The sequence below is a fragment of the Syzygium oleosum genome, unplaced genomic scaffold (genome assembly GCF_021117445.2).
Source record: "Syzygium oleosum isolate NSW1041296 unplaced genomic scaffold, Sole_v2.1 Sole_v2.13, whole genome shotgun sequence".
Classification (NCBI taxonomy): domain Eukaryota; kingdom Viridiplantae; phylum Streptophyta; class Magnoliopsida; order Myrtales; family Myrtaceae; genus Syzygium; species Syzygium oleosum.
In genome coordinates, this window is record NW_026607497.1 from 7,969,479 (window position 1) to 7,983,304 (window position 13,826).

The following is a 13,826-nucleotide window of genomic DNA, read 5'->3' on the forward strand; positions in this document are numbered from 1 at the left end:
TGACTGTTTAATGATGTGCTGTTGATGCTGTATTGCCTGGTTAGGGACCCCCGTGCGAGTTAGCCTCCTAAACGGGGCTTAGGCTGTTAACTTATTGAAACTTTTGTCTCATTTGTTGTTGTTAACCACTTTTCAGGCCCCTAGCATGTTGTTGCACCCAGTTTGGTTCAGGGCGTCTGGAAGCTGGCTTTTTGGGATCGACTTGTTGATGGAGTAGATTAACCCTAGCCTTTACTCTTTTTGCTGGCTTTTGTGGTAGCGCCCGATGTGGGCTTGTAAGAATGTTCCCAGGGGTTAATCAAGTGAAAATCAAAATAGTGTGGTTTGACTGTTGTGAATTGTTTTCCTAACTATCCCTGTTTATTGTTGTTGTCCGGGGATTGTTGTGATCGTTTCCGCATGCGTAATTAAAAGATAAAAAGAAAAGGGTTGGCGACGAGTCCTGGGTCGTCGCATCATAACGACCATAGCGGGGTTCAGGGCGTGACATAATCAATACCGACATATGATCAGAAGCAATTGGCTCCATCGATTTCACAAAGGGGATGCTTAAATCTCAAAAATATAGGCTGCTGTATAGAAGAAAAATATCTCACCAGAAAAAAAAAATCCCATTAAATTAATTATATTTTCAATGGAAATCCTGCAACACCGATCATAACGAAAAATTCTGATCCTTGAATTCGCTGATCAGTAAGTGTTGTATTCCATAGTCGCAAACTGAACTTGGTGGATCTGATTTCTCCTGGTCTTATGTGTATCAAGACTAGAAGAGAAAAATAGGTAGAACTTACAGCTTTGGGTGGCTGTGCACCAGAGAAGAAAAGTGTTATTAGAGGACTCTCAAACCAGCAGTAGGATCAAGGAATCGAGTAGTCAAATCTGCTCTGATACCATGTGACAAAGCTAGTAAATAGACAAGAGAGAAGAAATAGAGAGGAGAAGAAAAGTGGAAGAAACATATCGTAAAAGCCAACAAGGGATTGACGGCTTATGTTGCTGAAGCCCTACTCCTATCGCTTATATTGAATGTAAATTGTATATGACCAAAATACCCTTATGTAGATAAAAAGAAATAAAACCCAGAAAATAAAAATAAAAACACTCAAGTAACGTAACAAATTGCTATTGATATTATGGCATTTTTTTTTCTTTTGTGGTATTGCATCACAAAGCATACAAGCTTCATTTCTGCAGGTTCCAAGACTTCAGAGAGAGCTTTTAGATTCACAAAAATCGAGGAAGGCAGCATCTTTAGCACTTAGGGCGGCCCTACAGAAAGCCGCCCAGTTACGACTAATGGAGAAGGAGAAGAATAAAAGTCCATCATATGCTATGCGTATATCTTTACAAATCAACAAAGTGGTTTGGAGCATGCTTGTAGATGGTAAATCTTTGGCCGAGGTTGAGATAAATGACATGGTGAGTACGTCATAGAATAACGCGTGGGTTTTGTTTCCTATAATTATAGTCAAGTTTAGCTTTCACCCATGATGGAATTGCATCTTGTCACATCAAAGTGTTCTAGTTCGTGGTCAGCTATTGCACTTGTTGATGTCTAAAATTGGTCATGGTTCTGAAGATGAAATATTCCATTTGATACTCGTTTTTGTTGGTTCTGTTTCCTTTTCTTTCTGGATTTGTTGAACTAGTAGTCAAAGAATACTACCTGAAAAGTTGTAGATGAGCTTGTTCTCATACTTTCACTTATTTAGGTTAGAGGTTACCACCTGTCTAAAATTTGCTTTTGGCAGACTGAAGCTACTTGTTTACTATCTGAGTTATTCATATGATAATGGAGTATGTATCTCAATGTAATTATTCAGGCAGATTTATGATTTTGACCAGGACTACAAGGACGTTGGCGTTACTCGTTTTACAACTAAGTACGTTGTTGTTAGGAACTGCCTGCCCGATGCTAAGTCCGATATGCTTTTATCTTCATGGAATCCTCCACCTTAATGGGGAAAGTAAGTACTTTTACTGCCAATGCTTAGTCATGTTATGTTTTAAGTATTGCTTGTTGATATGTCGGTCTCTGCATTTCTATAGTTGCAAAGCTTAAATGTGATATTTTGTCCAATGATGACATTTATTGCTATTGCGTTACGTCTTTGGTTTGTCTTTCTGGCTTTCTGAATGTTATCCTACTTCACGATTCTGAGAATCTCCTTCGAATTAACTTATTCTATCTTGCTTTGTCTCTGCTTTTATATTTTCAGATATCATTCTTTTGCATTGTTAAGTGCTGTGTAATCTTTCTCCTGGTAGATCAGACAAATGCCTTATGAAAATTCTCTTGCTATATTTGAAGAATTGTTGAATATTTCACTTTTTCCGTCTTCAGAAAGGTCATGCTTCGGGATGATGCAAAACAAGGAGCTCCCAAGGACGGGAATTCTCCTCTTGAACTTTTCCAGGTAATGCAGTTTATTTCTATAGCCACATCCATTTACAAAATAGTAGCTGCAGGAGCATATGCTTTTAAATCGTGTAGAGACGTTGGGCTTGAATTGCATATCCAGAAAATTGAAACTTGCACATACTATAGAAACTTGAAATTTCATCATGACAGTTTGTTTTGTTCCACCAATTTTCCGACACTGTAGGTAGATATTTACCCCCTCAGGATCCATTTGACTGAGACAATGTACAGAATGATGTGGGAATATTTTTTCCCTGAAGAGGAACAGGATACTCAACGACGACAGGTTAGATTACACTCTGTGCTCTTCTACATTTGTGACAATTCTCCTTAGAGCAGTCCTTTTGATAGTTTTCAGTAAACCTTTTCAATGCTGGGAATTGATAGTTAACAACAATGCAGGAAGTCTGGAAGGTTTCAACTACTGTCAGCTCCAAACGGGTGAAGAAAGGCTCCTCTCAGGATGCGTCAACATCAAATGTTTCCTCAACAAGAGAATCTTAAGTTCCTTATAAATCTACTATCCCTACAGTTTCCTCAAATAGTCAGTCCTCTCCAGCAGACACATTGTAAGTGAGTTCGTGTCATTGATGTGGAGCCTATAAATCATTATTATTCAGGCAACTAGTACATGATTGCTTCTACCGAGTTTTATTTGGCCAATTAGTACTTGATTGTTGCTCTTTTCTGGTCTCCTGTATTTACCTTATCATGGCATTAGTGGAAATCTGCAGAAGTACAGCTTGGGTAATCAGTGTATTAATTCTAGTAACTGGTATTTTTTTTGCACTGGATGTTTGTTTGTCCTTCCTATCAGCTACCCATGTGATGCAGACCAATTTTGCTGTGTTTATCATATTGATGAACTTTTTTCATTATGTAGCACTAGTATCGAAATCAGAACTTATTAACTGACTCTCTTTATTTTTTAATGACTCTCGAACTGGTTGAAGCCGTCTAAAGTGCAGAACTTTAAAGCAAACCTCGTCTGTGGTACTACCCCGGAATTGAGAAGGACTTCCTCTTTTGACAGATCATGGGAAGAAAATGTTGCAGAATCTGTTGCCAATGAACTAGTTTTACAGCTTCACTCTTCAGCCACTTCTTCCTCGAAGAGTGGGCCACTTGGTTTTGCCGAGCAACAAGATGAATCTTCTCGAAACAAACTCAAGGATTCAAGACCCGACAAATCTGGTTGGTCATCTCATGAAGAGAAGAAATTAGTATAGTCACACAATGAGAAAAGATTTAGACCGCGAAAGCTAATGGAGTTTCACAATATCAAGATCAGTCAGGTTGCTCTTGTCCATGCATAATAATGTTGTTGCAATAGAACTGCAGCAACCTCATCTCGTCTGAAGTCTTATTTTTCTCTGGCATAGGTGGAGCTGTTGGTAACTTATTAAGGATCGAGATTTGTTGTGAATGATCTTAAGTTGCTCATGGATACATTTCACCGTGTGGAGTTTACTGGCACATGGAGACGACTCTTCTTGCGAGTGAGGAAGCACATTATCTGGGGAGTCCTGAAGTCCGTGATCGGAATGCAGTTATTGAAGAGTCATGATAAACAATGATCCAAATTGAGTGGCCTTTAATTGCAACCTACACGACTAAATTGTGATATTTTTCCTTCGGTTGGGACTCATGCTGAAGCTTTTAGACTTCAACATGGTTGACCATGCTTTTCCCCAACAAGCAATGCAGGATTTGTTTGTAGTGATATTAACTTTGATAAGTTGAGAAGAATTCAAGTTAAAAGTGTGTTGGGAATCTCACCATTTGAGTTCTTCTCAAGTATCAGGTGCTAAGCCTTTTCCATTATTTTCGTCTTTATATTTCTTTCCCTACATATTGTGCGGGGTAAAAAATTCAAAGACAAAGCACATAGCCAGAGTGAGCACAATGGGACTGGTGTTCCTGACAGCGATCTAAATTTTAGTGACGATGAAGGAGGTCTGGCCGAGAAGAATGAACAGTATCCTATATCCCGGCCTAAGCGTACCAGTGACGGAGCAGGTGATGGTTTTGTTTCTTCCATAAGAGGCCTTTTCAACACCCAACGTCGCAAGGCGAAGAAGTTTGTTCTACGGACAATGCGGGGTGAAGCAGAAAATGACGGTGAATGGAGTGAAAGTGATTTGGAGTCCTCTCCATTTGCTAAGGCAGCTCACCATAACTAAAGCAAAGAGGCTCATTAGGTGACACGAAGAAGTTCCGCAGCAGAGGGCAGAAAGGTTTGTGGTTTTTCTTTCTCAAATTTGTCAATGATTATACCTTTGGCCCTCTATTCCCCTCTGGCTGAGAAGTCGAAAGAGGACCAGAAAGGAACAAGGTTTTGTGGAACTGTCAGTGAATCTAGCTCCTCCACTTCGAACTCTTAAAACTGTATGAGCGCATTGATGTCCTCATTCACGTCCAGGGCGAGAGAGAGAGAGAGAGATCATGACCAACCTATTGTCAGTGAGCTAGAAGTTTATTGGCTTATCTTTCATAGCTTTTGGACTTCTGCCACGTGATACTGCTGGTGGGATTGAGGTTTTATCTCCTAGAAATTCTGTGCCTAGCTGGTAATGGTAAACAACCAAAGGTTCAAAATCCCTTTCAGAAAGGCGGAAAACACTGCTTAGGATGCTGGTTCTGGAATTCTTTTTTTCTCTCATCCTGGATTCTCTCTCTCTCTCTCTCTCTCTCTCTCTCTCTCTTGTTACTTTTTGCAGTTACTACATTACGCATGTTTAACTAGTTTAAGAGCGTTGGTCCACTCACTTGCCATGATCTGAATGCTTTAAAGTTGATGTTGGTACTTATATATTGCTGCGCTTTGTCAGCTTCATCGTCACAAGCAAGAGAATCCCTTCCGTCTTCTCCAAGTGAGACTACAGCGTTGAGAGCGACTCCTCCAGCGGATCCTCTCCCTACGAAGATTTCCATGAATAGAAATGCATTACTTAAGAGTACATGAAGCCCTTGAATCTTGCTCTCATCAGTGGAGAGATACCTGTCTGTGCATGACTAAGAAGAGCAAGTACAAATTTTGAATTGCGGCAGGTTGAGACATTTTGAATTAGTTATATCTGTGGTAAATCAATTGTCTAGGTTGAGGGAGCTTCTCACAGACTGCTCATTTACCTACAGCAGATCACTTATTTGTTTGTATATTGTCGTAGCTTCTTGTTAGGAAAGTATACGAGCTCGGTAATGAGCAAAGTTGTAAAATTCTGTATGTAGAGGAATTCGCATCATTGGAAATAAATGAGAAGTCCCACTCTCTCTCTCTCTCTCTCTCTATAGATGGATGGATGCCTGAGAATTTGACAGGTTTTATGCCTTAGACGAGATGGCCTATCATGACATGCTCTGAGGTACTGCGGACTCTGCAATTTCCTTCAAATCCTAACGCTTTTGCTTAGTCGGCATTAGGATTTTGATCTCCCGCTACTTTTTTCCCCTGGACAAGGTAAAAACACTAGAAGAGCCGACGGACCTTGAACTCCTCGTCACTGTGCCTCTAGAACTGACCAATTCAAGATGGCCTAATGGCCCAATCTTGAGCTCCAGTTCATAATTGAATCTCCACGACTAGTCACCAATCCACAAGTCGGTGTCGTTCGGCTGCAGGTCCCGGTTGTTCAGTCTCAGGTTGTTGGGTTGATCTTAAGTTGCCTTTGTTTGATTCCAAGTGCTCAGTTTGTCATAATCAGCCTCGATTGGACTCTCTTTCTTGCGAACCTAAGTCAGCATTGATCTAGCCTTGGTTACAGCGAATTGGTTTTGGGTCGTTGTTGGTCGTTCCCCGGTGGTTGCTGGTTAGTCTTCGATCACCACTGAACAGTATTTGGTCCAGAACTACCGTCAATTGATCCTGTAGCCGCCGCTCATTCTGTGAGATCACCAGTGTTGGTCTTGATCTAAACCATTCGACCATCAAACATCGTCGATTGGTACTTGGTGATTGTTGATTCTTCTTGGATCTACGCCTGTTTTTCCTTTTTGAGAAATATTTTTATCGATGAAAAATTGCAATACAACTTCAGAAACTAAAAAAGTCAATATGTAAAGCTTAAATTAAAGTTACAACCCCGAACATCGAGAATCAACTTCACTAAGTTGAAAGGAAATCTGCATTTGCTTGTGCTTTTGCTGTCAAAAGCTTGATGTATGCTCAGATTTGCACTTGATTTGACATTACTTTTATAGTGGGAATGTTGTGAAGATATCAGAGTAATCCAGGTATAGACCACTGGATTGCAAAGAAGGTGATGAGGTACCTTTAAGGTACAAAATATTACATGCTTATGAGGCCACTTCACATGGTGTGGTTGAAGAGTTTCATATCAAGGTTTAGAATTGTGGATTCCATTGCTAAGCCATTAGGATATTTTGTGACAATTCAGCTGCGGTTTTCATGGCTAAAAACAACAAAAGTGATAGTCAAATTAAGCGCATTGTCATTAAGTATTTAGCCCCAAGGGAGCGTGTTAAAGAGAATAAAATGGTCATAGAACACGTTAGCATTAAATTGATGTTAGATGATCCTTTAACTAAAGGCATGCCACTAATGAGTTAGAATGATCATGTGGTTATGATGGGAATTGGCATATGGACGAATTTGTGAAACTCTTACTCAATTGTGATGTTATTCTCAATTATGGTGTACACATTGGGTTATTTTGAGAATAACAATCGTTTTTGACCTAGAATAAACATAAGATTTATTCATTAAGTTATGCTATCACATATGGGCTAATAAGACGCATTGTGATACATGAAAGATAATACTTGTTGTAAGAGGACTTATTGCCATGAATTTATGTGTTTTATTTTCAGCATGAAGTTTTTGTGGATTTGGTTCAATATTTCGTTTGATGAAACGTTAGGATCAAGTGGGAGAATGTTATAATTATATTATCTATAATGTGATCCCACATTCAGTTTATTATTGCCCACATTAATTAATTCCGTCAATGTTTATTGAGCACATTAAAATACATGATAACTATGATCGCCCAATATTAAGATAACTATCTTGATGGAAGAAGTTATCTATAAGGATATGCTTGGGGATATAAATATGTCATCTAAGCCAAACCCTCTCTTAAGCTGAATATCTGAGGTATCAAAAAACACACCATTAACGTTGAGAAGGCAATTGGCTAGAAGTATCTATTGACGATCTTCAAAACTCCACATATCAAGTTCTCGATTTCATCAATGGCTGAAGGTTAATACAGATTTTTCCACGTTTCCGCACTCGATTCTGATTATGCATGGTTATTGTTTATACATGAATAATCGGAATCTTCAATCTTCCGCTAAATTTAACTCTAACATGTTGCCATCATGTAAACTACACCACCAGATTCATCAGCCTCCATCAGCTCCTTCATCGCCCCGGCCTTTTCTTGATCCTACTACTCTCTTCCTACTTCTAGTTCCACCACCTCAATCGCCACCACCTCCAATTCTTTCCTCGTGGCATTCATAGTCAGATATCAAGAACTCCATCACTTCTCTCATGAGCCGCATCTCAAAGCTGTAGCTGTCCCTTGCATCCCTATATCCATACCTGTTGAAAACATATAATTCCAAACCATAAACTTTAGTTTCAGGATAACGATTTGATCCATATAGAGTCACCACTAGTTTACCTTACAATGCGCCGATAAATGCACACTCCTGGTGGGCCAACCCTGCCAATGAGGAATCGCTCTTCATCCTGCACTCTCTGTACCATCAAGAACTGGATAGTAACAAAGATGAGCATTTGTTGGAAAGCAGGGAAATTTAAGACAAAGTGGGCAAACATTGGGGGAACTCCAGAGGCTATGTCCGACGAGTGTACAAGGCCGATCCCTGGAACCCGGGTTAGACTGAGGCTTGGCCCAAGACTCAAAAGGCTGTACGAGCACACCTTGTTCTGAAGCTCATAGGCATGCTTCTGAATAGTTACACAGTGCCATATAGACATCAGGAACAAGAAGGAAAAAGAGAAGGTGAGAGGAAGCCAACCACCTCTACGCACTCTGGCAAGACGTGCGGAGAAATAGAATGTTGTAAACAGATGTGGAAAAACAAATACAGAACACAGGGATTTACGTGTGATCTACGTCTACGGGCGAGGCAAGACAAGATTCCACTATAATCAAAGAGCGTACAGTTTTCAGAAGTCGAAACAACGACAAAAGCTCACGGCTCACAAAAAACTCTCCGAAAACAAAATTCTCTCTCTGTATTAATGAGAAAACCTAGCCGCGGTATAAATAGGGCTCCCCAAAAAAAAATTCCTCGGAGGCTACGCCCCCGAACCCCCCGAGACATTTGTTCGTTGTGTATTATCTTCACTCAAGGGAAGCTTCTTAGGGCCCTGCACTGACTAATGATTGAGAAGATTGCTGAAATTATCACTCGACTTCCCGCCACTGTCGCAAGCGTAACAATAACAAACACTGGCCAGAATATTTGCTCTGTAGGGATAGAATAACATGGAAGTAGAGATGTGGAAGCAGCAAAGATCAGTCCCGCTATGTAAAGTACTTGAGTTTCAAACTCGCTACTCCCATTCTATAGGCAAAACCAAAACACATTCTTTTTCCATGAAAAACTTGATAGAAACATGAATAAGAAAGTGCCATGAACAGAATAAGTAGAGCTACTTGGTCAGTATCAGTAAAATGCAAATAACTGTCAAAGGAAAACAAAAAACAAAAAGTAGGATAAGCAGATATGCTAATTAGGCTTTACCGGGGGATTGCCTTGTAGAAGCTATGCTGAAGGTCGTCTCCGTGTTTAGATAGGTAAGCAGCTTCACCCATGTATGCCAAAACTAAGCAAGGAAAAAAAGCTGCAAACCCAACCTGATAAGCATGTGCAAGATCAAGAATTATATTTCCTGGACTGACAGATACTGGATATATGCACCTCGAAGCAGAATGAAAAAATTATTGATGCAGTTAAATTTAAAAACAAAATGGTCAATCAAAGTTGTGCATTTTAATCAGCATTAGTTAGACTAGAGAAGTCAAAACCTAGGGAAGCTTCCTTAACTAATCATTACCCTGATTGACAGTTTGGAGAAGTGACCAAGATCCGTGAACATAGCTTCTGCACCTGAGCACCCCTAACCAACTTGTGACGCAAAGAACAACACCCCTCAATGAGCTCCATCCTGGCTTTCCAGCTTTCGTGAAAAATTCATAGATGTAGTATGGCGACACAGCGCAAATAACTCGAGGATTCCAATTAAGTATGTTGTAGATCCCCCCTCCACCGATGCATAACAGCCAAGCCATCACCAGAGGAGCCAAAAGGAAGCCGACTCTGTGTGTCCCATTATGCTGGAGAGCAAAAAGGCCCACCAAGACCCACCCATCGGTGGCCGCGTTGGTTTGTGCTCAGTTTCTTTCACGAGAGGTCCTGGGTTCAAACTTGCCCATCGGTGATTTAAGTGGGGGGTCGTGGCGGTGGGATGTTGCGCTAGCTCCCTCGAGGACTAGTCGGGCATCACCGCTGGTTTGAGCCCTAGCTTGCCGGCCGCGCGGAAACCTCGATTATCAAAAAAAAAAAAAGGCCCACCAAGATAATACACGCTAATAGCATGGTGTAATCTGAGACATGTCATATCCATTTAGTTTAGAGAACTACAACATCCATGAAGCTTGACCATGCTAAGGCCTCTCCAATCCCTTAATGTAGAAAGGAGAGGTTTTCCTCAGTGTTATCTTCCCAGCCATATCTAAAGCTCCTAGAGCTGGACCATTCTATATAATTTCGAACTGTTTGACCAGAAGACGAGAAATTGCTTTCCAGTTTTACTCTACGACCAAAGGATGTAACAAGATAACTAAAAATTGATAGACATACAATCTCGGAAAAAAAAAGGAATCTTGAAAGACAACAGTTGTGGTAAGGGCAAAACACTTTATACACTGATAGCACTTACTTTCATTTAGATGCTTAATCTTGATTTTGACTCCTTGGACCGCAGAAAGGACAGGATATCACATTCGGAATGAATTGCATCAGAATAAGTTAGACTTGAAAACAGTATGAGCAATATGCCACCAACGTGAAAATAAATTAAAAGAAGAGAGAGAAGATGAACCGGTACCTGACATTGTTGGAGTAAGAACTCCATCACCAATAGCCATGCTAGTTCCAAAAAGTACAATCAGCAGCAGTAATTTCCGAGAGCTCTGATGCTTCTCGAAGAGTTCACTGATAAGCAAGCTGGCTGTTGTCTCCCTTGTTAATGAGGCTTCAGGACTGTAAGATGATATGCACTGATATGCAGCATATGAATTGCTCAACAGTCCCATCTTTGAGTGCCGACATAATAATGAGTATAAAGCAAACGTACCACCTGTAACAAAACAACGTTGTACTGTAACAATGCAATGAAAAGCCATAGCAATGACAAACTTTGTAGTGCTTAAATAGTGGTGAGCCAGAGTGAGCACCTTCACCGTTGTCATCCGCTGCTAAGACAAATATCATGTACTTGCAGATGGGAATGATAGTCAAAGTCCAGATTACCAAAGAAAGTATCCCAAAGATCTCGTGATCTTCTTTGTGGTCTCTCAAGCTACCAGAGAACGTGTTTCTGTAGACATATATCGGGGATGTGCTCAAATCTCCGTATATTACTCCAAAACTCTGGTAAGCAAGACGGAGGGTTGTCGTGTAGAACTTCTGTTGAAGTTTGCAAGTATGAAAGGTATCATTTTACTAACGTCATGAATGAGAGGAGAGGATAGATAAGCAAAATTAACCGTCAGATTATTGGAAGAAAGGAACATTCTGAGCTCCATAAAGTTGGTGCGGCGAAAAGCATGTTGACGACAATAAATTGCAAAGTGCATGGAGAACACCAGAATCAGTGAAGTCCTATCATAATGCGCAGCCAACAAGGATAATGTGGAGTCACTTAATATAACGAAACCAACTTCACTAATAGGAAAGAGTGAGCTAGTAGTTAAATTCCCATACCCATAAAACCAAGGAAAAACAGGGAAATATTCCTCTAAAAGAGCTCGACAAGAAAGGCACACACAAGTCGAGATTCCTTGGACGCAGAGTTTGGGCTGAGTGTCATCTTGCGTTGCTCCTGCAGTTTGGATGAGCACCTGCTGTTACTATCGCATAAAATCCCTTGATCAATAAAGCTCTTGGGTTTGGTCGGCAACTGTTGCACCTCTAACATTGTCTTTCTGAAAAAAGATCCTTCATTGGAGATTGGTACTGCCACCCAAAGTGAGACGAAAATTCAATGTAAAATACTCTCTTTCCCTCTTTCTTTCTCTCTCTTTTTTCAAAAGATAGATACTAGATGACAGCAATTGTGAAGACAGGAAGTCTAAAAACATAGTTTTGGATATTTACAGAGACTGTAAATCCTAAGAGAAGAGGACAAAAAGAAAAGGCATATAAACTCGAATTTGCTGAGATCTATAACACTTAACATGAGCACAGAATGCCACGAGAATCTGATGATGGCAGTGTCTTTCAGAATTTAACTTCAGGCTACTTGAAGTTACCTCGGTTAGATATTCTCAACCAGAATTTTACATATATTTAAGGACTTTTAAAAACTTCATGTTAAAACAATGCGAGACCCTTGACAACCTCAACCGCCACTCAATTCTCTGACGAAAAAACAAAGACAGACGTTCCTATGTGGTCAGTTCACATATTAAAGAGTAGCAATGGCCATTTAGATCACTACTTAAACTTTACAATGTGTTTCTTTTCATTTTCTTGCATCTACAAGCTAATGGAAGTTTCAGCTCGTTTTGGTGCAGGTATGCACAGATTCTTTTTATGGTCTTTTTTTGGGGTGAACAGACTAGAGATTCAGTGAAGACGAGTATTTTTCTTGTTGAAAGCTCTTACCTATGCGAATAAATTATGTGCATCAGTTCGTACATTACTAGAAAATTATTATGTGGACGTTGTCCTTCGTCGTTTTTCTGTCAAGGGGGACGAGAGAAAAAAACATGACTTCGTCGTTTTGAGGGAAACCATGTTGGTCTGATAGGAACGTGTCACAAACCAAATGCCACTGCCTTGGTAATCCATGATGATTCTTGTTCCCCTCAAACGGCAATTTGTGTTGTGTACGGAAAAAACTCCATATGAAGCATCGCACGACAACATTTCAATCCAGGCGATGCTGTGTGTCTGAGAGCTGAATAGAGGACCAAGCTGATCCCCACATATGCTCATTCGATAAAGAGATACCAAGGTAAATCTAATTCTTCTAGATTATTGTTCCTGAAGAAAATACTCCACATTCTTTAACCTAATTTAGGTTTTTGCTGTCGTTAGGAGGGAAGAGAAGAGACCCACAAGTAATTCTGTAACCGATGCTAACAGTTTATTTGTAATTCCAAAACAATTCTTGCAAGGAGTATGTCTGCATTAGATAACAGGTGATCAAAACTAATGCCTCAAAATGGATGACGATCCAATAGAGCGTGAAAATTCTCACATTTATCACCAAGTACTAATTAAACTAGCAGTCTTAAAATGTGATGACAGATTGTGAAGAGATCAAAGGGCTTCTCAATGTCATGCAGAACATGAGCGCGAAGAGGAGCATGCTCATTGCCTAGTGTATAACTTTCTTGCTTGCTTCTTTTGCTCGACTTGTATTGACATCAAGGACGTTTCCCAATCGAACTGGAGATGAAGGATCTTTTTACGTTCTATTAACCCAAGAGTGATCCCAATGGTGGATTTGTTTAAGTTCTGTTTCTCTCTATTACGAACCCTTTGGAGTAGAAAGGATGATGTAAATGTGATCTATGATCATTTTCCGAAACCTTTACCACGAGACATAATCAAAGAGAGATTGATGAGTGCAAAATAATCCAATCAAAACCAGAATTTTGGGATATGGTCAACATCTGCTATTTAAAGTCATGCAGCACGCTGATAGATAGCAATAGGCATCCCATCCTACATTGCTTCGCGTAGAGCATTATCCCTACCAGGGAGTTCTCAAGTAGAAGAATTGTCATTGACCTGTTCATCATCAGAAAAGTCTTTGTACCCTGGCCAGCCCTTCATCTCCTGCTATCGCCTTGATGGCTTCTCTCCCGATGACTCTTGCCATCTGTGTCTCGACTTCTATACTTCTGCTCTTCCCTTCCACCATTGCAGCTATCTTTGCGTCCATTGTTTCTCCTATAACTAGGTTCATCCCTCCTTCCTCACCCATCGCCATCTTCATCTCTAGTTCCCTTCCTAGAATCTCCATACCCTCTCCTATCTGCATGGTGATCATCGTCGGGATCTTTTCTCTTAGCATTTCTGCCACCTTCATGGCCATCATCATAAGCAGCACTCTTTCTACTATAGTTTTCATCACCTCTCCTATCTTTGTGATTCTCAAAATCTG

At 40.3% G+C, this 13,826-nt stretch overlaps 1 long non-coding RNA gene and 1 pseudogene across 2 annotated transcripts; one reads left to right on the plus strand and one right to left on the minus strand.

Annotated features, from left to right (window-relative positions):
• Positions 1–2,326: 2,326 nt before the first annotated feature.
• LOC115675855 (uncharacterized) lies at positions 2,327–5,702 on the plus strand. 2 transcript variants are annotated; one of them, XR_008817830.1, is made up of 7 exons: positions 2,327–2,420; positions 2,610–2,711; positions 2,828–2,998; positions 3,379–3,720; positions 3,808–4,229; positions 4,368–4,662; positions 5,257–5,702. It is a non-coding gene; the product is annotated as an uncharacterized LOC115675855 (long non-coding RNA). The 2 variants fall into 2 exon arrangements; XR_004005082.2 differs by having other exon boundaries at positions 3,808–4,662.
• A 2,050-nt stretch (positions 5,703–7,752) lies between these two features.
• On the minus strand, positions 7,753–13,604 carry LOC115675699 (probable potassium transporter 13; annotated as a pseudogene).
• Between the last annotated feature and the right edge of the window lie 222 nt (positions 13,605–13,826).